Source organism: Giraffa tippelskirchi, chromosome 1 (assembly GCF_054371585.1).
Source record: "Giraffa tippelskirchi isolate mGirTip1 chromosome 1, T2T-mGirTip1v1.2.pri, whole genome shotgun sequence".
Lineage (NCBI taxonomy): Eukaryota > Metazoa > Chordata > Mammalia > Artiodactyla > Giraffidae > Giraffa > Giraffa tippelskirchi.
This window is the reverse complement of record NC_137275.1, coordinates 172,466,517-172,489,788: the sequence shown is the minus strand read 5'-3', so window position 1 is coordinate 172,489,788 and position 23,272 is coordinate 172,466,517. Positions and strand designations below refer to the sequence as shown.

Sequence of the window (23,272 nt, the reverse complement as noted above, 5' to 3'; positions counted from 1 at the left end):
TAGGACATGGAAGCAACCTAGATGTCTATCAGCAGATGAGTGGATAAGAAAGCTGTGGTACATATACACAATGGAATATTACTCAGCTATTCAAAAGAATGCATTTGACTCAGTTCTAATGAGGTGGATGAAACTGGAGCCTATTATACAGAGTGAAGTAAGTCAGAAAGAAAAACACCAATACAGTATATTAATGCATGTATATGGAATTTAGAAAGATGGTAACAACCCTATATGCAAGAAAGCAAAAGAGACACAGATATAAAGAATAGACTTTTGGACTCTGTGGGAGAAGGTGAGGGAGGGATGATTTGGTAGAATTGCATTGAAACATGTACATTACCATATGTGAAATAGATGACCAGTCCAAGTTCGATGCATGAAACAGGGCACTCAGAGCTGGTGCACTGGGCCAACCCAGAGGGATGGGATGAGGAGGGATGTGGGAAGGGGGCTCAGGACGGGGGGACACATGTACACCAGTGGCTGATTCATGTCAATGTATGGCAAAAACAACCACAATATTATAAAGTAATTAGCCTCCAATTAAAATAATTAATTAAAAAAAAAAAAAAAAAGAGCTGTGCCCTGCACGGGAAGGGCCCTGGCAGGTAACAAGAGAGGAGAACAGCTAGAAAGAGGTAAGCCTGTACAACACTCTCTAGAATGGTCCAAACACAGCCAAGAATGCTGGGGGTATCAGTTGGCCTCAGCAATAGGCAGGGTGGATACAGATGAGGCTGTAGCAGACTAGGAAAGAGTCTTAATTATCCTGAAGACCTCAGAAATTTAATAGGTAGATGGGGTAGCTATTTTAGAAACTGGCCAAGATCGCCTTAATCCCCTCAACCTGACTAAACTTTAGATAGGATTTTTCCTGACTCTAGAGCATTTTCTTTAGAAAACTTGTGTATTCTCTCTCTGTCTTCCTTAAAAATTACACACAAAAAAAATCTTTTTGTAAAGCTTCTTGGTTTCCCAAGAGAGTACAGTACAGTCTTTCTCCAGGACCTGGGCACCTTCTCTTGAAACACTGATGCAATCAAAGAGAACAGCATCTTCACCACCCAGTTCCTATGAAAGAGGAGGAATCTAACTTCAGTGGGCACCTTGCTTCAAGTTGTAAACTCACTTCAAGTTGTAAACTCCCTCCTATTATAAAGATATGAGTTTACTTTTCTTTTGGGTAAAACCAATTAGCAAACATGGATAGCCTACAGCTCCCTATCACCAAAGCCCTTAAGAACCCTACCCCTGATCCCTGCTTCAGATGAGCTAAGCTCAGAATGAGATCTGGCCTTTCTCTCCTATTGCAATAGCCTTGAATAAAATCTTCCTTGCCAACTTAGCTTCTCCCAGTATAATTTTTGCTGTAACAAAATATTCTGTTGGATCCCACATTCCCCTTCAGCTACCTCCCCATTTCTCATCCCTTCTACAGCAAAACTCCTTCCAGGACTTGTCTAGACTCGTTGTCCCTCTCTTCTGCTCCAGTCTGACTGTTGCCTCATGATTCCACCAAAACTGCCATGTCAATCCCATAAGTGACTTCCCCTTGCTAAATTCCAAGTCACTTTTCAGTCCTCAGCAGCATATGATCACCCCATCCTCCTGGAAATATCTTCAGCTTCCAGTATACCTTATTCTTTCTCTTACCGCTAGCTGCTCCTTCTCAGGCTCTTAGTGACCCCCTGATCTATATGTAAACTATGGAGCAGTCCAGGACTCAACCCCCGTACCCGTTCTCTTCTCCTCATCCCCTCATCCCCTAGGTGTTCTCACTGCATTTAGTATGATGGATTTGCTGACTATCTCCAAGTGCGTATCTTCAGCCTGTACCTTGTCCGTGAACTTCAGATGTGCATTACAAGGGCTTACATATCAGTGATTACTAAACATCTCCACTTATAGGTCTAACAGGCATCTCAAACTTAACTTGTTCAAGACTGACATCCTGTCTCCCTTCCCCGACCTGCTCCTTCCACAGTTTTCCCTATCATAATAAAAGGCAACTCCAACCTTCTACTTTGATAGTTTAAAAAACCCTACAGTCATCCTTGATCCTACTTTTACACATAACCATGCCCAATTTATCATGATATCCTGTCCCTGCTTTCAAAATACACCTGGAATCCAGTCAAGTCTCAATTCTTCCCCTGCAAACACCCTAGCCCAAGCTATCATCTCTTGCCTGGATTATTGCAGTTACCTGCTACTGGGTCTCCTCTACTTCCCTTCCAGCACTACCTCCACAGTCTACTCTCACTGCAGCAAGCAGACACATCCTTTTAAAATACATGTCTGTCATTACATCACCCCTGCTCAGAGCTTGCCTGACATGTTCCCCCTCACTCAGCACTGCACATCCCTGCAGGGGTGCAGCAGGCATTACATACTGGTCTCCACTTCTCAGTTGATCACGGCCCCCACTACTTCCTCTTCTCCCTCCACTCCACTCATTCTCTCCTCCTCACTCTTCCACAAGCCTTCTCCCACCTCAGAACATTGATGCATGCTGTTCTCTCTCCATGGAGAGCATTTCTTCAGGTATCCATCTAAATCTCATATTCACATAAATGTCTGCCCTGAAACTCTATTCAAAGTTATACTTCTTCTCCCTTCCTCAAGTGATTTTTCTCTGAAGCTCTTATTCTCTCCTATTCTGCATATTTTTCACTGTAGGGTTTGTTTTCTTTTGTTTTTTGTTTTTTTTTTACCACTACATCACTCCCTTGACTAAAATATAAAACCTCCATGAGGACGGGACACTGCCCACCAACTAGAGCAGTGCCAGCATCCAGCGTGTGCTCAGCTATGAGTGAATGGAGGTAACATGTAAGATCAAAGATGGTGGGGAATAATGATATATGAGTGTATCAGAAATAAGGCTACTGAAGAAGTCCAGACAAGTGAGGTAAGGGGTCCGGAACAAAGGCAGTAGCAGAAAGAATAGAACTAGAGGCACAGAACCTATTACCCTGAAGTGGTGACATCATAGGAGGGATTCCCAAACTTCACTGGTCATAGAACCTTTCTGGGTGGAAGTGACTTACAGGCCTATAAGTTGCATGGAACCTAATGTGGGAAACCTGCAATTAGAGGTTCTTAAAAGTTGTTTCCCCAGTACTAAAGACCAATAATCCTGAGTCAAAAATCATAGGTGACTGGGTACATGTGAGTTACAATTATGGAAACCCATCTGTGATATGGACATCTAATCTCAAAGATGAGGAGAGTGAGAATACTTCCAGTTTCCAGTAACAGCACCAGATTAACACATGTGATAAGGATATCTAATCTCATGTAACAGGAAATCTGGGAGCACGTAGTCCAGTTCTGGTGACAGCCTGCCAATCAGGTTCCACCTGGTTTCTCTGATTTTCATGTTTCTAAACTTAGGGTTGCAAATTGGCTGCTACTTCTCCAGATATTGTATCATCACAATAGTGTTCCACCTTGGGAAGAAAGAGGAGGTATAAGGCAAACTCATTATCATATCTCTATATGGAAACATTTTAAAAAATTTTTTCCTAGAAACCACCAGACTCATTGATCAATGTCACATTGCCACTTTCAGCCATAAAGGAGGATGGGTTTGGGTTTGGGTAGGGGTTTGGGTAAACTCTGGGAGTTGGTGATGAACAGGGAGGCCTGGCATGCTGCGATTCATGGGGTCGCAAAGAGTCGGACACGACTGAGTGACTGAACTGAACTCAACTTACTACAAGTAGCTAAGACCTCCGTGCTTCATCCCTTAGGGTTAGAGGAGGGGCCTCTGTTTCCTAAGATCAAGGCATCTTCACTCTACCTGAACAAAACAGCAGCCACTTAAAGGGAAAGAAGTGGGGATAATGGGCAATGAACAATGGGCCACAGCTGCTGATGACTGAGCCTGTTGGCTTTAAGGTCACCACATCATTCCCAGCAGTTCCAAACAGCACATGGTATGCTTATCACCCAACGATCTTGACTGACTAGCAGCGGCATCCTGGAAATGCTGTGTTGGGAACCACCTACCAGTGAAGTACTTACAGGACCCCAGAAAAGAAGTGCTGTGCTTTACAACAGTGGCTGTGACCCAAATGGCACAGGCGGCTAGCAAGTAGCATGGTATCTATACCGCAGGTCTTTTCTCACAGCTCCATAGCCCTAGCTTGTGATATCAATTCCTGTTTTCTTCCCACTAGAAGATTAATCCCAATCCCACTACACCTGCTTCTGCTTCCTCTGGGTCTGAATGTCAACTGCTCACATTGAGAAGGAAAGGATGAAGCCCAGAAGAGGCATAGGCAGATGGAATCCCACATTCCTTCTGATATCCGATTAAAGCACAGGTAAAGTGAGCCTTATGTTGCCCTTACCAGGTTCTAAGTGTGATGAACTGTACTATACCCATGACCCCAGAGTAAGAACTGGAAATAAACCAATCTGGAAACTTTGTATCTGAAAAATCACCTCAAATCTGAAACCACCAGTATTTTTCCACACAGTATTTAGTATCTATTTTTATGAACCAGTTTTCAAAAGCACAACTAGCAAGAAGTCTGGAGCATTCCAGACTTGAACATTTTTAGGCAAACTTTTCATCTTCCTTGGCTAGATGAGCTCAAGAAAAGCATTTCATATAAGAGGGCTGCATTACAAAGCTCTGCCCCAAGAAAACATTAACTGCTCAAGAGTCAGGATTTGGGGCTGGTTTGCTCAGTGTCCCCAGTATCCATCTGAGGTGTTCTTACATCAAAGTATTCAATAAATATTTGCTGAATTAATGCCATCGGATGACCATCCTTCTTGCACTGTATGAGATGAGCTGCATGACTTCTCCTTTGAAGATTAAGATACTGATGGAGAATCCTTCAAGATCAATGAGAGATAGGGATGCGTAGGAGGAAATGTTGCAAGTCAAAACTATCTATCTATTCAGTCTTAAGTGGAAACTCAAAAGACACACACCACGGGAGCTGATAGTAGGCCCAAAGTTACAGCTCTCCTTAAAAGGAACTGTGTCATGCTAGAAATCACTTAACAATAATAGCAGACACTTATATAAGTATCAGGCCTTGTTCCAAGTGCTTTGTTTAGATTACTTAATCTTCACAACAATTACATCATGTAATTACATATTACCATCATGTCCCTTTAACCGATGAGCAAACTGAGGCACTGTGTTAAATCACTTTCCCAGTGTCACACACAGCGTCAGAACCAAAATTTGAAACTGGCAATCCAGCTTAAGAAGCTGTGTGTATAACATCTGCAGTGTGACCACCTTTTGCCTCCTAGGACCTCCAAGATTTCAGTTTGCTCACTGTCTGGGGGCCAGGGGGCAGACAGTGAGGAACGATGTATATACTAGGGGGCTATCAAACCTTTTCAGCTGCTTGATTGCTTTTTGAAAAGAAATCTTACTTGGCTAGTCAAATTCATAGAAACAATGTAGAAGGGGAGGAAAGGGATAACTGCTTTCTAAAGAGAATAGAGTTGTGTTTGCAAGAGGAAAAAGTCTGGAGATCTGTTTAACAGTGAGTATACTGGGTTGGGAAGATCCTCTGGAGAAGGAATGGCAACTCACTCCAGTATTCTTGCCTGGAAAATTACATGGATAGAAGAGCCTGATGGGCTCCAGTCCCTGGGGTCGCAAAGAATTGGATTCGACTGAGCATGCACGCACATACACACACACTCAACACAACTGTTTTTAAGTGTACAACTCAGTAAAGATGGAAATTTTTGTTATGTGCTTAACCACAGGAGAGGAGGAAAGGATGGAGGAAAGAAGAGATGAAAGGACTCTTACCTGGCAGCCCAGTAAGTAAAACAGAGGCAAAACTGCTGATTCAGTGGGAATAGGCACCTAAGGTCCCAGCCTCTCAGTTTCTTTTCCCAGCCCCTCCCTCCAGAACAGCTCTGCAGGGAGATCATCAAAGTAAAGGTTTAAAACCACTAGACAAGACAACTTCTAAATTCTCTTTAAGACAATTTCAAAGGCCTCAGGTCAAATCATACTCTCAAAATTCTCCAGCTCAAAAACCCTCGTGGCCCCTCAGTGCAGAATTGGTTCAGTTCACATTCACTACCATGGTCCTTGAGATCAGCCATGATGTAGCCCCAGCGTAAGAGCCCAAGCTTAGAGAGCACCACTGAGGCCCCCTGTACTCAGAATTACTCATCACAACAGTCTCTCAAGCCTCTATGTATTGCCTATTTCATCCTTTGTGTGAAGCCAGAGCTGTGTGCTCGCCCACCACCCCAGCTTAGAAGGCTGTTTCTGTTCCCACCTTAGTTATGGTGGCAGTGCTCCCTCTATTCCTCTGTCGCCTGCATAAGATGCCGAGTTCCCCCATCCTGTTCCAGATGGAAGGGAGGATGAGGAGTAACTCACAAGAGCATGATGATACCCCATCTCTCCCTATCCCTTGACCTGTTTCATGATCAGGGAGAGAATGAATGCTGGGAAGGCAGCAACATCATAACCAGCTTGTAGCAATGAAGGCCAGAGAACTAAGACAAATATGTGCCACTGTAGAGACAATGGCACATATTTTCAGTTAAAAATAAAGCAAAAGAAATGCTAAGTAAAGGACAGAATAATTATTGTCTTTGACTGTAAACCTCTCTCTACATCATCCTTGGGCCCTAAAGTGACCTATTTCATCACATGTTCATTCCACCAGCAGCCAAAATTCATCTCAACACCCATGTTATAGTCTCCAGTTTACATGGAGCTGACTGAAAGGCAATGAATAAGAAAGTGAGGCATTTGAAAGGGAAATCCAAGCTTCCTAGTTCAGAGCTACACCAAATCCTTTGCCCGCCACAGGAAGGGGTTTGGCTACTCAAACCAAGCAACCCATTTCTCTTTGTTTGGGAACATGGTGATTATACTCAGGGGATATAAATAAGATAAAGGACCCATGCACACTAGATTTTTTTTCATTTGGCAAGCAGAATAAAAATCATCTGAATATATCCCTGTGGAAAAATTATCAATTTTTCATAGACTTGTTATAGGTTTCACAAAATCTACTGCACACATTTTTAAAAGTAAGAAAATGGCTTTTTAATGATACTTAAAATATATGGCATGGCAAAAATTATTTAAAATGTGTTTCTGGAGCCTGAAGTTTGGTACTGCCTGTTAAAATATAGATGATTTAGATAAAGCTGTCTTCTTGGGATAAATGTGAGACCCAGGCTCCGCTTATTACAAAGCTAATAGGAAGGAACTTGGTATTCAGGCAGTTAATTAATTGGTATAAATCCTCCCAAGATATTAGATCCCCTGAACTCACCAGTTAGTGGCTGGTCATTGGCCTGTGTGCCTTAACTTCTCTTTACCCAGAGACCAGCAACACATTGTTCATACAGAAGAAGTCAACACAAAGCAGACCAAGAGGAAGCAGAGCTGAACCCAACGGATATGTGACCAGGACTCACCAACAAGTGTCTCCTGAGCAGTGTGCCAGGCCCAGGAAAGCAGGACACATGATCCATGTGGTCAGGATTCTCAGTCTCCATTTTTATGAGCCACAAGCTTGATTTTCCATGTTGGTGGGCATACTTTGTGCAAAAACACATCTCCATTTTTTAAAAATAAAAAGGCTATGCACCTACACCTGTGACCAGCCTGTATGACGTGTGTGTGTGTGTATGTATGTATGTATGTGCATGCATGTGGGTGTGTGCATACATATGCATGACTAAATGAATGCGTAAATGAAAGAAGTTTTTTATATCTACATGAAGTAGATCTAATCTATGAAGATCTATGTTTACAAAAAGGCTTTCCTTTTTTTCATCATGCAGCAAGTCACTGAAATATTACACTATTTTGTGTCTAGCATCTCCCTTCAAGGAGCTATGAAGACATGAAGCACCACAGAAGTCAGAATTCATAGTCTATCAGAGAAGACACGTGACAGACTCGTAACAGACCACATCAAATATCTGACACTGAGTGTAAAAGCTTCCAAAGTCACTTCAGGCCTGGTTTGGCTGAGAAGACTTGGAGAGTGGGTGTTAAGAAGGACAGGAAAGATGGTAGGTTTTAGGTGGCTAAATAGGCATCTCAGAAAGGTACAAAAGCAGAAGAAATGATTTAGGAACAAAAATAATCCTTCTGTTTGCTGATAGAGGTGACAGCACCTGCCCTGATCAGAGCCATAGGAAACAGGGCTCATTACAGGGTGGGTACTCGTTATGAAAGGGATAACAAGCTGTCTGAAGAAGTTGATTTGTTACATTAGGGAGTCATTTTAGCATCTTTAGTTGGAGTAACAGGGTGTTCCTTCTGTATGGTGAGAATTTATCCCAGGATTCCTTTCAAGAACACACCCCCCTTGACATTGAGTTCATGATTTCATACGCACTCCGCTTTTCAATATCTCATCTCAGTAGTTCCTGACTTTTGGACCACAGAGTTATGGCAGAGGTCCCTGCAGTCAAATAAACCCTGCCTAGAAATGACTTGCTCCTGGTATATTGCCACGATCTCTTTCTAATATGAGTAGAACTGCCTGAGACATAAAATGCAAATTCACTCAAAAGCAACAGTAACCTACGCTGCCCCAGGCGCCAGCCTATGGCTTCACATGGAGTCACTTTAACAATAACCCAAATGTCACTGGCTCCAATCTCGCTGCTGTTCATGCAGGACATCAGCTGCGAGTAAAATACACCCTAAGCATTCCTAGGCGATCTCAAGGATTTGGGGCCTGCACCTGCAAACAAAACCGTCCTCTTCTCCAGCCGGCCACTGGGTGGCGCTGCGTTCGCACGACTTCCTCTCCTGAGCCTTCAAGCACCCCAAGGCCTCTAATTCCAGCCAGGCCAAAACTGCAGAATGGTTTATACAGAGTATATGTTAGTTGCTCAGTCGTGGCTGACTCTTTGCGACCCCATGGACTGTAGCCCGCAAGGCTCCTTTGTCCATAAGATTCTCTAGGCAAGAATACTGGAGTGGGTTGCCATTTCTGTCTCCAGGGGTTTTCCCTACCCAGAAATCAAACCTGGGTCTCCTGCACTGTAGGCAGATTCTTTACCGTCTGAGTCACCAGGTAGATGGGGAATATCTCATTCTTCCCTCCAGTTACTATTCCCAGAGCAGTCATATTAGCACCACACACAATATTTTACTGAGAGTTTTTTAGGAAAACAACCCTTTCAATTTTCACTTACAGCCCCTAAGCTATAAATGAAAACTGTACGTGAATATGAATCCAGTTGAGGTTGGTTAGGAAGAAAAATACCAGGGACAGAGTCCAAGACGTGCTCACAATCACCCTTCTCATAATCTGCTGTCAAAATGTACATTCTGTTTGACTCAGCAAATTAAACCTCTAAGGGCACAAGGAAGTAAAAGGTGTAAGAGGATTTTCACTGCAGATTATTTGCAAAAGCGAAAAAGGAGAAACACACATCTCCTAGTACAGTACAGAAAGGGTTAAATTATGACACTGACAAGGTAGAATATAGGCAGCTGTTAAAAATAATGTTGACTTGTAAGTACTGCTGGAGATTTCTGCAATGCATCTTTTTTTAAAAAAATATTTATTTATTTGGCAGCTCTAGGTCTTAGTTGTGGCATGCAAGTTCTAGTTCCCTGACCAGGGATCAAACCCAGGTCCCCTACACTGTGAGCACAGAGTCTTATCTACTGGACCACCAAGAAGTCCCTCTGTGATGCATCTTTAAGTGAAACAAGCCAGTCAGAAAACATTAGGGACAGTGTGATCAAATTTCCAAAATGTGTGGGGAAGGGAGGGGAGGTGTACATATTGATATTATATGTCAGGAACAAAACCCATGGAACTATTGAAAACCTTTCTCCCTCACTCCCATTCTCTGACCACTCAGATCCTTTATGAAACTGATCTGGGAAACAGTAAGAGAGATCCAAGTGTTAAGAGTCTTCAAATGGCCATATTCATCTTCATAAGAAGAGACGAAAGAGGAAGTAGTGAATGAAGGAAGGCAGGGAGCCAACCGGAAGATGGAAGAAAAGAAGAAGTACCTAGGGATTTTAGAAGGAGTGGGGAGATGGAGATCCTGGAGCAGTTACTAAAGATTTGGTTTATGTAAGAGAAAGCTAGGTCTCAAGAATGTTTTAATGTGTCATATTCTGTGTGACCTCCACAGAGTCTGCAAATACAGCCATGGCAAGGATCTAAAACATGCATGAGGTTTTGAGATCAGATTAGTGTTTCTTTCCCATATTTCTGTGCTGCCCCTGAGGTGACAACAAAAGCCAAGTTTAAGGTTGTAGAGGTCTGAAAAAATGCAAGGAAGGACATCCCAGAAGTTGCCCCAGCATTAACCTCTGCCCACGTTTAACTAGGTACTGGTGGGCTTTGTTATAACGGAAGTCCACCAGTTATAATGAGAGTGTATTACATTTATAATTGTAATAGGTAGATATTTTACCTTCACTCAGGACGGGGATTTGGGTGAGGGAAGTGAGGTGACTAGGGTGCAAAACTTAAGGAGACACTGACTCTCAGCCTCTTGCTGGTTCAGAGCCCACATATAAATGTCCTCGTGAGGGAGTGCCTCCTTAACTGAGCACTCTAGCCACCCTGCTTGCCTCAGCCCTTCCTGGCTCTGCTTACTTTGTTAATCATAGTTCTGAATCCCATTTAAATTCAAACTGGGATGTTACCTGCCACACAGACTATACAGAGTAACTTGACATTCCAAAAACACTTTCATATACGTATTTCACTGGCTCTTCATGACAAATTCAGAAGAAAATGAGAAGGGGATGATAATTCCCATTCTACCAATGGAGACCAGAAAGGTTAAGAATCTTGTCCAAGGTCACAATGCTAACTGATAGCAAGCTAAACTCAGTTCAGCTGACTCCAATAATTACCATCCCCAAGTATTTCCATGACACCACCCACACAGAAAACAAGGCAAAACAAGTAAAAAAAAAAAAAAAAATCACTCATATGTATCAGGGGAAAAAACGAATCTCTGAAGTGAACCTAGTCCAAATATTCATGTCCCCCATCAAATAAGGCCCTGCATCTCCCTTCTGCCCCCTTGGAAACCATAGGAGACAGAACCCACAGAAGACAGAGGCAGCGTCTAGCCAAGATGGCCACCCCAGTAGGAAAAGCTTCCCTGAATTCTCTATTGGCAGGTTTTCAGGAGGGACTGTGGGGTGGGGGTGGGGGGTTGAGGGCAGGAGTGTTCCTTGCTGCTGGTTGGTACCAGGTGTGAGCCATAGGAACTCTTCTGGAGTTTGGGGTAGGGGGAGGGCATCTGCACAAGAGACATTAGCCTAAGAGAATCTCGCAGAATTGGACATCTCAGCAGGAGTACATGCAACTATTGGTGGTCAGCACTTTCAGTTTTTCCGCTTGAGAGGAGCAGAAGGAAATCACATGGCATCACTAGCCACTAGCCTGGAGCTCAGCCAGGTGGCCTGGAGACCTAGAAATTTGCTTAGGGAGTTAATTCGGGCAGACCCTGAACTACCCTGTTCATCCAGTTGTATTTTAGGGCACAGCATGATTCCAACACTGCATTTAGTAAAAATGAAGAATAACTCTCCCCCCGCCCTCTGACGGTTTGTTTTTCTCAGTTCCTACTGGTACTTGCTTTTTTAAAAAGTTTCAAAATGAATCAGCAAAGCACACTCATTTGCCAATTGTGCTTTTTCTCCCCTTTCTTTCACAAAAAAATCCTAAATCATATCTGGTAGAATTCATCCTGTTCTTGTTTACCTGTTCCTCTAAGAATATGGATCCATTTCCCTCTAGCCTGGGTTTTAGGTACACTGTTTAACCAAGCCTTTGCCTCCCTCTTCTGTTAAAAAAGAGGAAAAACACACAAACTCAAGTTCTATATTTAAGAAAAGGTTAAGAGGAAACTATCTTGGATGCTTACACAAGCTGTGCAAAGTGGCTTTAAACAGCATCTATTATTACAGTATTACTCTTACCAGGTTCGAATTAATACTTCCCAGAAAAAGTAAACTTTAAATATCAAATCAGGATCAATTGCACACCCACCTGAGTAGCTGAACAAAATCAATGGAGCAATTCTTTAGTCACTGGACTAGAAGATTCAAGATTGATTTTTCCCCCTTTTAGCAAAGAATGAAACTCCCTGGTAACCTGAACTATTACTGGAGTCCTGTATCTTGCAAGGATTTCTGGGCAGTTTATCAAAAAACGGTCTTTCAACAGCTACACGGGTAGCTGAATTTGCATGATCTCATCAGGCAAAGATTTTTTTGAAAACATTAACCTCAGAAACAAAAAAATGTATATATATATATATGAGTGTGTGTGTGTCTTCTGCTAAGTACCAGAGTTTTCAATTGTAAAATTCTTTTGCAAACTCAGCTATGTCCTAGAACAGCCAGTAATCACCTCTCATAATACTCAGCATTCTGAGAACTGAGTTCTAAAGGACCTTACACCGTCTTGAAGGTAATGGGAGATTCCTTTAAGGGAGTTTTTCTTTCTGAGGAAGATGACTACACACCCGTGGACTACTGAAAAGCCCTGCTGGGCCTGTCTTGTTTAGGAGCAGTGTCCACAGTGGAGTCTTCTGGGTTTATACCGCGCCTCTCCTCTAAGTGAGGGTGACCACTACCGAGCATTGAATTAGGCTCTCAACGTATATATATACACACGCATTGAATTAGGCTCTCAATGTATATATATATACACACACACACGCTGCCAACCAGGCACCATTACCTTCATTTCTCAGCAGAGGAAAGAGACCGAAAAGTAACTTACTTGGTGGAATCGCCAGATCTGCGCTCTCGAAGGCAGCGCGCCTCCGCCCAGCCCCGCTTCTGTAAAGCCTCTTTCCTTGCCTGATAGGCAGGCACACCTGAGACCACTAATTCCCTGGTGATCAGAATCACCTGGGAAACTTGTTCACTCTACCTTCCCAAAGCCTCTACCCTCGAGATTCTTCTTCGGCGGTTCCAAGATGGCCCCGGAAATCACTTTAACAAATGATCCAGGTGATTCTTATCATCAGAAGACTGTGCCAATGGTCTTAGACCGGGAGTCGGCCGCAGCGGGGGAGTATTTTTGGCTTTGTGGGCTATTAGCTCTTGGTCCGGAGAAGGCAGTGGCACCCCACTCCAGTACTCTTGCCTGGAAAATCCCATGGATAGAGGAGCCTGGTAGGCTGCAGTCCATGGGGTCGCTAAGAGTCGGACACGACTGAGCGACTTCACTTTTCACTTTTCCCTTTCATGCACTGGAGAAGGAAATGGCAACCCACTCCAGTGTTCTTGCCTGGAGAATCCCAGGGACGGCGGAGCCTGGTGAGCTGCCGTCTATGGGGTCGCACAGAGTCGGACACGACTGAAGCGACTTAGCAGCAGCAGCAGCAGCAGCTCTTGGTCACAACTACTCGAGGCAAAAGTAGCCAGAGAGAATTCATGAATGAACAGGATTGACTGTGGTCCAATAATTTAGTTACAAAAATGAGCAACTGGCTACAGTTTGCTGACCCCTCTCATAGACCATTCATCATAGCATTAAAAATGAGACATTAATGCTTGCTATTTATCAACTCATTAAGACTGTCTCAATCAGGCAATTGACCCAATGAAATTCTCCCCAACTCCATGAAACATCACTCTCATCAAGGGATAAAGTCAAGGTTGTATCTTCCTGCCCTCTTCAGGGAGTAGCACTTTTAATGTCAGATACAGGTTTGTGACTTCCTCTGTTTGCATAACTTATGACACAGTAGAAGACTTAAGTCAGACACATGCAGATAAAGCAAAGCTTTCACTTCAGCATGTTGGTGTGTACAGAAGGCAGAATTCTAAGATGGCCTCTGGGTTGGTCATCCCATGATGAATACACACCTTCCTCTAAAGACTCAATTGCCCTAATTTTTTTATTTTTTAATTGGAGGATAACTGCTTTACAATGTTGTGTTGGTTTCTGCTGTACAGCAACACGAATCAGTCATAACTATACGTTTGAATATATCCCCACCCTCTTGAACCTCCCTCCCACCACCCCCCGTCCCACCTCTAGACAGTCACAGAGCACCAGGCCAGGTTGCCTGTATCATATAGCACCTTCCCACTGGCTATCTATTTTACACATGGTAACCAGGAGCAGACTGTGGCTCAGATCATGAACTGCTTATTGCCAAATTCAGACTTAAATTGAAAAAAGTAGGGAAAACCACTAGTCCATTCAGGTATGACCTAGATCAAATCCCTTATGAGTATACAGTGGAAGTGACAAATAGATTTAAGGGTCTAGACCTGATAGATAGAGTGCCTGATGAACTATGGACAGAGGTACGTGACATTGTACAGGAGAGAGGGATCAAGAAAATCCCCATGGAAAAGAAATGCAAAAAAGCAAAATGGCTGTCTGAGGAGGCCTTACAGATAGCTGGGAAAAGAAGAGAAGCGAAAAGCAAAGGAGGAAAGGAAAGATATTCCCATGTGAATGCAGAGTTCCAAAGAAGAGCAAGGAGAGATAAGAAAGCCTTCCTCAGCAACCAGTGCAAAGAAATAGAGGAAAACAATAGATTGGGAAAGACTAGAGATCTCTTCAAGAAAATTAGAGATACCAAAGGAACATTTCATGCAAAGATAGGCTCGATAAAGGACAGAAATGGTATGGACCTAACAGAAGCAGAAGATATTAAGAAGAGGTGGCAAGAATACACAGAAGAACTGTACAAAAAAGATCTTCACGATCCAGATAATCATGATGGTGTGATCACTCACCTAGAGCCAGACATCCTGGAATGTGAAGTCAAGTGGGCCTTAGAAAGCATCACTACGAACAAAGCTAGTGGAGATGATGGAATTCCAGTTGAGCTATTTGAAATCCTCAAAGATGATGCTGTGAAAGTGCTGCACTCGATATGCCAGCAAATTTGGAAAACTCAGCAGTGGCCACAGGACTGGAAAAGGTCAGTTTTCATTCCAATCCCAAAGAAAGGCAATGCCAAAGAATGCTCAAACTACCGCACAATTGCCCTCATCTCACACGCTAGTAAAGTAATGCTCAAAATTCTCCAAGCCAGGCTTCAGCAACACGTGAACCGTGAACTTCCAGATGTTCAAGCTGGTTTTAGAAAAGGCAGAGGAACCAGAGACCAAATTGCCAACATCCACTGGATCATCGAAAAAGCAAGAGAGTTCCAGAAAAACATCTATTTCTGCTTTATTGACTATGCCAAAGCCAGCAAAGAAAGGGGTGCTCTATCCTACAACCATAAAGAAATGAGTTCTTCTAAGAAGCGTGAGCTTGGAAGCAGACATTGAATGCCAGATTAGAACCAGATCCCTGAGCAAGGCCTTGACATCAGCAGGTGAGACTCCCAGCTCAGCAGAGTATTCAGTCATATCATGTCTGGACTTCTGACCTATGGAAACTATGAGTTAATAAAGTTATATATGGCAAACTGCTAAGTTCATACTAATTTTTACACAGCGATAGAAAACTGTTATAGGGAAGCCCAAGACTTTGATGTCAGAATTACTGCTGGAGATTTTTATTAGATTGGCCAATAAGTTCATTCAGGCTTTTCCATAACATGTTACAGGAAAACCCAAAGTTTTTGATGAACCCAATAAGTCCAATAACTTCTGGGTTTAAATGTAGATAGATGTGTCCCTCTAGATCCTTATTCATTCATTCTGTCTGAATTCTCATATGGCTCAGGCCAGTGCATACAGTCCACCTTTCAGGACTGTGATTATCAAGACACTGACTGCAATAATGTTTACCCAAGACCAACTTGCAGACTTATTTCAACATGCCTGCCATATGCAAAGCAACAAACCACATATTGGGAGGTCAATTAGTGATCAGGGATGAAAAGATAGATAAGAAGTTTATATCTTGGATGAGGGACAGATGTTTGGAAAATTAACTGTCAGGCAGGTATTATAACTGAAGTGTAAGAAAACCATATGGGAGCTCAGAAAGCAAGAAATGATGGAATTTACATGAGAGGATGCAGTCTAAGCCAAAGCGTAAGAAGCAGGCTGTATTTTAAAGGACAAGAATGAGGTGGTAAGTGTGAGACGGTGGAGATTGTGGAGGGTTTTCTTTATGAAATGGATATTCCCTGAGGATCCCCAAAACTCTTCCTGTACCCTGGGAATTAGGAGTTTGGACTGCCACATCATTTTTTAAGGTACCTATTGTTATATTCTTTTTTCACTCCCTCATGAAGATGACTGGCGCTCATCTGAATTCAGAGGAGTGCTTGATTTGCCTGCCATCCTCTGGGAGTACCCCTGCTAAATGCATGAAAAGTCACTCAACATCAGAGATCATTCAGCCACAGATGTGAGAGCGCCTGTCACCTTATAGAGCTTACAATAGCCAGTGTCCTCTTAAAATTTTCCCCAGAGGTGGGAAGGCTGGAGGGAGCGCAGGTTAATAAAGTGGAATTTCTATTGGCACCAGCTCCAAGCAGTCTTTTAACAGAGATGTTTAATTGATCTTTATTGAGCAGAACCTTCCCTTCTGCTTATAAAAGAAATGATTGCTCTTCCCTCTGGTTCTATCTGAAGAAGTTAATAGCCCCAGTTTTCTCTGACAGCAGAGATACTTAATAACCTGGAGACAATCATAAATATAGTTTATTGTCCAAAATACAAGTCATATTCTAATCACCCTTCACACTGAGATTGCCTTGCTTGTATCTGTTTATATTTGGAGGAGTTTTTGCCAACTGACGAGTGCATTGTTCTTTCTACCCAGGCTCTGCTGTCCAATTAAACATAGGCCTTCAGTGAAGTAACCTAAATAGGCCTTTGCCAAAGGGCTTCCCTGATGGCTCAGACAGTAAAGAATCTACCTGCAGTGCAGGAGACCTGGGTTCGATCCCTGGGTTGGGAAGATCCCCTGGAGGAGGGCATGGCACCCACTGCAGTATTCTTGCCTGGAGAATCCCTATGGACAGAGGAGCCTGGTGGGCTACAGTCCATGAGGTCATAAAGGGTTGGACATGACTGAGCAACTGAGCACAGCAGCACAAAGACTGTTGTAGATGCCCTAGCATGTACCAACGTGATCCTCGCAGGTAGTAGCTCCGAGAGGAGGCCCGAGAGCTGAGCCATAAGCATTTACCTACCTGGTGCAGGAATGTTTTGCAGGTGTTAAGACGATCACTGCAATATTTCCAGGATGCAGACACATTCAGGTTTCAGTACAAACAGAGTCATTACTGCCTAGTAGCTATAAAGAGTGATTGGAAAAAAAAAAAGTAATGCTTTCCAAGTTCCTTGAGTTCATTTATAAAGGGCTTTATTGATATTAACATTACTTTTTGAAATAACCTTCAAACACAACAAGCAGGTATTAAAGTTTCCATTTTACAACTAGGAAATTTTGTATTAAGTGTTCTAACTGCTGTGCTACTTGGAGAATAGATTTAGCAGTAAACCAGAGGCTAGGCCTTGCTGCCACAGTAAACTAGTATCATTTGGGAATTTGCTCTAAAGTTATGGATCTTCTGGGCCTTTTTCTTTTTTCTTTCCTTCTCCAGGTTTCTGACTTTGCCCACTTGTCACCTGCCTTTCTTGCCCCTCTTAGTTGCCATCTTAGCCTGGTAGGCACCATGACCATGATTTCTGAACCAAATTTTGGAAGTTGACTTATGAAAAATACAAATGTTCTTAAGTGGACAGGAAGACATAATTTTTGAAACCATGATTTTCCAGAAAAATCTGAGATATATGATCACCCCCATTTTACCGAGATATGGTTGTCATATAATATTGAATCAGTTTTCGGTATACAACATAGTAACTTACATGTTATAAATTGCAAAATAATTACCACAATGTGTTTAGTTAACATGTACCACCTCACAGAGTTACAATTTTTTTCTTGTGTTGAGAACTTCTAAGATGTACTCTTTTGCTGCTGCTGCTGCTGCTGCTAAGTCGCTTCAGTCGTGTCCAACTCTGTGCGACCCCATAGACGGCAGCCCACCAGGCTCCCCCATCCCTGGAATTCTCCAGGCAAGAACACTGGAGTGGGTTGCCATTTCCTTCTCCAATGCATAAAAGGGAAAAGGGAAAGTGAAGTCACTCAGTCGTGTCCAACTCTCAGCGACCCCATGGACTGCAACCTACTGGGCTCCTCTGTCCACGGGATTTTCCAGGCAAGAGTACTGGAGTGGGGTGCCATTGCCTTCTCCGATGTACTCTCTTAACAACTTTCAAATTAAAAAATAGTATTATTGACTATAGTCATTGTGTGTATTTTAAATGCCCAGTACATATTCACAGTATAACTGCAGGTTTGTACCTTGTGACCACCTTCACGCCTCCCAACACCCACTTCTGACAACCACCAATCTGGTCTCTGTTTCTATGAGCTCAGCTGTCATGATTCTACATATATGTAAGATCATAGGGTACTTGTCTTTTTCTAACTAATTTCACTTAGCATAATGGCCCCAAGGTCCTTCCTGGCTTTCTTTTCACTCAGTATCGCAGTTAAACATTCAGAATCACGTTGGTGTTTTTACAAGGTCCTTGTCAGGTGTTATGGACTGATTTGTGTCCCCTCAAATTCATATGATGAAGCCCTAAACTACAGTACCTCAGAATGTGACTATACTGGAAGATAAGGCCTTCAAAGGGGTAATTAGTATGGGTCCCAATCCAATCTGACTGGTGTCCTTATAAGAAATGGAGATTAGGACACCCAGAGACCCCAGGCCTGCCCAGAGTCTAAAGGCCATGTGAGAACAGGAGGAGAATGCAGCCCTCAGCCAGCAAAGGAGAGAAGCCTGGTCCCTCACAGGCCTCAGAGGAAACCAACGCTGCTGACACTTTGACCTTGGATTTCCAGCCTCCAGAACTATGAGAAAATACATTTCTGTTGTTTAAACTCCCCAGACTCTGGTATTTTGTTATGGCAGCCCTAGAAAACTAATACAGATACTTAAAAAATGGATATAGAAAGAGGCCAGAATATCTACCAATTACATGGATTTTGCTGCATGCAAATAGTTGCCAAACACTAACTTGATCCTCACCATACACCTATGAGGGGCCATCAGTTCAGTTCAGTCGCTCAGTCGTGTCTGACTCTTTGCGACCCCATGAACCGCAGCACGCCAGGCCTCCCTGTCCATCACCAACACCCTGAGTCCACTCAAACCCATGTCCATCGAGTCGATGATGCCATCCAGCCATCTGATCCTCTGTCGTTCCCTTCTCCTCCTGCCCTCAATCTTTCCCAGCATCAGGGTCTTTTCCAATGAGTCAGCTCTTCACATCAGGTGACCAAAGCCAATACTTTGGAGTTTCCGCTTCAACATTAGTCCTTCCAATGAACACCCAGGACTGATCTCCTTTAGAATGGACTGGTTGGATCTCCTTGCAGTCCAAGGGACTCTCTCTCAAGAGTCTTCTCCAACACCACAGTTCAAAAGCATCAATTCTTCGGCACTCAGCTTTCTTTATAGTCCAACTCTCACATCCATACATGACCACTGGAAAACCCATAGCCTTGACTAGATGGACCTTTGTTGGCAAAGTAATGTGTCTGCTTTTTAATATGCTATCTAGGTTGGTCATAACCTTCCTTCCAAGGAGTAAGCATCTTTTAATTTCATGGCTGCAGTCACCATCTGCAGTGATTTTTGGAGCCCAGAAAAATAAAGTCAGCCACTGTTGCCACTGTTTCCCCATCTATCTGCCATGAAGTAATGGGACTGGATGCCATGATCTTAGTTTTCTGAATGTTGAGCTTTAAGCCAACTTTTTCACTTTTCACTTTCACTTTCATCAAGAGGCTCTTTAGTTCCTCTTCGCTTTCTGCCATAAGGGTGGTGTCATCTGCATATCTGAGGTTATTGATATTTCTCCCAGCAATCTTGATTCCAGCTTGTGCTTCATCCAGCCCAGCATTTCTCATGATGTACTCTGCATATAAGTTAAATAAGCAGGGTGACAATATACAGCCTTGACGTACTCCTTTCCCTATTTGGAACCAATCTGTTGTTCTATGTCCACTTCTAACTGTTGCTTCCTGACCTGCATACAGGTTTCTCAAGAGGCAGGTCAGGTGGTCTGGTATTAGTACTATCATTTTCATCCCCATTTTACAGATAAGAAAACTGAGGCACAGAGAGGTTCACTGAAAGCGTAAGGCCATCTACCTGGCATGTGGAAAAGCTAGAATTTGAACCCAGTCACCAGTATGGGAGTTCTCTGTTTTGTGTCAATTTTCTGCCTACGTTCCCCAATTGATCATCCACTTTGGAAGGACCATCCTTCCAAAATTGGTTTTGGAGGCAGCATGGGAGGTAAATCTGAGGATACAGTGCCCTACTCTTGAGAGACAAGGACTCAAGACTTACTTGGGAAGCTTTGGAGAGACAAGGAAAGCTGGTTCATCCCAGAGATCCCTGGACAGAAGGAAGAGACACCTGGGCCTGGTGAACTGAGAGTGTGGAGGCAGGAAGACTTTTCCCACAATGGCTGTCACCCTGATCCACAGCTCTGCCATCTGGTATCCCTGGGCTCCTCCAGGCATGTTGGCCCTGTGGGTAAGTGGTGTACTACATACAAGCTGCTGGAGCATGTTGGATGCAGAGTCAGAATTGGCTCACTCCCTCTCCAGTAGTCATTTCTCCATGGTAAGCAAAGAAAAGATGCCGGAGTCAGGGAGGTTCACCTTCATCCTCCAGACCAGGGTTTCTCAGCTCTGGCTCTAGTGATATTTTGAGCTAGGTCATTCTTTGTCATGCAGTTCTGCCGTGGGCACTGATGGATGCTTAGGAGCATCCCTGTCCTCTATCCACTAGATGCCAGTGAGACATCAGCCACTTATGACCACCAGAAATGTCTCCAGACATTGCCAAATATTCTCTTAGATACAAAAATCACCCCCACTGAGAAGCACTTCTCTATCTATGAGAAACAGAAAAAAGATACTTTCTCAAGACATTATTTCCCTCTGTCAGGAAGTTGTCATAATGATATATGTGAACATTCTACATTTATAGTGTTGTATAATGCACAACCTGCCCAACTGCCCATGGTCATCCTTCTCATCCCTCCCTCTCTTCAAGCATCACAGGAAAATGCAGCTAATATGCCCTACACTTTATCATTTTTTCTACTTTTCATATTTCTGAGATACAATAAGGAAACTGAGCACTTCCTGACCTAAGTTCAGGGTTGAGTTTCAGACTGACCCTTCTCCTCCCTGAGGTAAGGACTAAGAAAATAAAACCTATGCTGATTCTTCTGATTTTCTAGTTCAGCCATTGATGTGACAGGCATGAGGTGTTGATAACATTTTTTTCTCTCTCTTTGTTGAAGAGAGATAGATAAAACAATTTTATAGCTGTGTTCCCCTATCCCTAAAGCAGGCAGTATTAATTAGGAAATAAAGCAGTGACAGGGTGTGCATTAATGGGCTATTAATGCCTGCCAGGGGTGCCCGGCATGGTCCGAAGCCAAAGGCCAAGAGATTTCCACCACCCAGTAAGCACTCTAATGGCCAATTAAAGTCCATCCTGAATAGGCTCTATCCTCTTGGTCGAGAGTTTTTCAATTTAAAAAGTGGTGAAGTGTCCAAGTATGCATAGATTTGTTTTCATGCATGTTCCCATCTCTCTCTTCTTGCAATAAGAGGCGAATCCACCCACAGAAGGTAAGGGGAAGAAATGAAAGAAAGGACTGGAGTGACAGGGACCAACATACTGACCCTTGAAGCAGTCCCTTGGCCCTGTTTCCTGGAGGCAACAGGCCCCTCGTGGGGAGATTTTACTCCACCCATTTCTCTCCTGTGTGTCCAAGATGCAGGAGGGAAGGACGCTGACATTTTTGTAGAAGCTTTTGTTTTAGAGACTAGTCAGTCCTGTTGACAGCTTATCTTTCTAACAATACCTATCTCCTAATGCATGTAAGAGCTAGGGTAGCACACACTGGGTGTCCACCACATGCCCATGTCCATCTATATGTCGCTGAACCCCCATTATAGCCCCTAAAAGAGAGACTCTGAGTATCCTCATGCTGCTGATGGAGAAACAGGCACAGAGAGGTTCAATAATATACCTAAGATCACACAGAGGTGGAGAAAGCCAGCTGTGTCACTATCACCTAGAAGCTTGTTAGAAATACAGAATCCAGTCCCCACTCCAGAACAACGGCGTAAGAACCTTCATTTAACAAGATCCACAGGAGAGGCATACCCATATTAAAGTTTGAGAGGCACCAAACTGCAGTCTCATCCCCTGGGTTATGTTCTTCTCTGCATTCAGTTAAAAGGAAGTGAAGATTCATTCTGTGCCTATTCTGCCTCAGTCACTTGGTTATCACACAAGCTTATTTAATCCTCCCAGAACCTGCTAGTGAGACTGAGAGTCAGAGAGTCAAGCACCCAAGATTCCATAAAAGAAAGTGACCAAGCTTCAGTTGAGCCCAGAGACGTAGGTCCAAAAGACGTAGCCCCAAAGACATAGGTCCCTGAGCACAGCAATTCAGACTGTGGATCAGTGGGGCAGTCAGGGTCCCCACGCAGAGGTCACACAGTTCCATAAATGGCCACAGCAGACCACAAGGCAAATGTGAGAAGTTCTCACTGTGGAATCTCTGAATTCTGAGGTTTAAAGAAAAAAAATCTGCTTTTCTGGGCTAGTTAAAAAGTTCTATCAAGGAGTAAAGAGCAGGTCTCTCAAAGACCCTTCTGGACTTAGAATGTAATGCCTATTTATTGAGAACCTCTCTGCACATTTGCTCAGTCCTACATCAAGGCGAAGTTGCTCTCTGTGCCCTAAAAGCTTCGGTTCTAAAAAGGCCACAGAAATGGGTAAGACATAAAAAATATCAGAACAATGCAACAACTTTAATCAGACTGTCTTTGCTTTGCTTGCTTATAAGTCGCTGGCTTTAAATTTAATATAGTGTCATGTCTTTATTTTTCTTGAAGTTTTTTTTAAAAGATCATATAAAGATTTTCTTCCATGTTGAGACTTTTTATTGTATTTTTCTTAAAATGGAGTATGGTACATTTACCCTCCATCAGATGATTGCTTATAACTCAACTTGCTTTATTAAGAACACTGCTAGAGGCTTCTATGCCCCTAGTAATAAAAATGTATTTTCAGGCCCATTCAAACCAATGAAAATCCAAGTTTTCAGAGCACAAGATAATAAAAATTCTCTAGATCAGTATCTTTTAGTACTTTTAATCTGTTAACAGATCCTAAGTGTCTCAGATGAAAGGTACTTTAGTGTGAATTGCCATCGTTAACAGCATTCCATACAGGTAACTCT

At 43.1% G+C, this 23,272-nt stretch overlaps 1 long non-coding RNA gene across 1 annotated transcript; it reads left to right on the top strand.

Annotated features, from left to right (window-relative positions):
• Positions 1-3,036: 3,036 nt before the first annotated feature.
• LOC145539057 (uncharacterized) lies at positions 3,037-7,611 on the top strand. The gene is made up of 4 exons (XR_014077557.1): positions 3,037-3,473; positions 4,188-4,334; positions 5,752-5,808; positions 7,343-7,611. It is a non-coding gene; the product is annotated as an uncharacterized LOC145539057 (long non-coding RNA).
• The last annotated feature ends 15,661 nt before the right edge of the window (positions 7,612-23,272 follow it).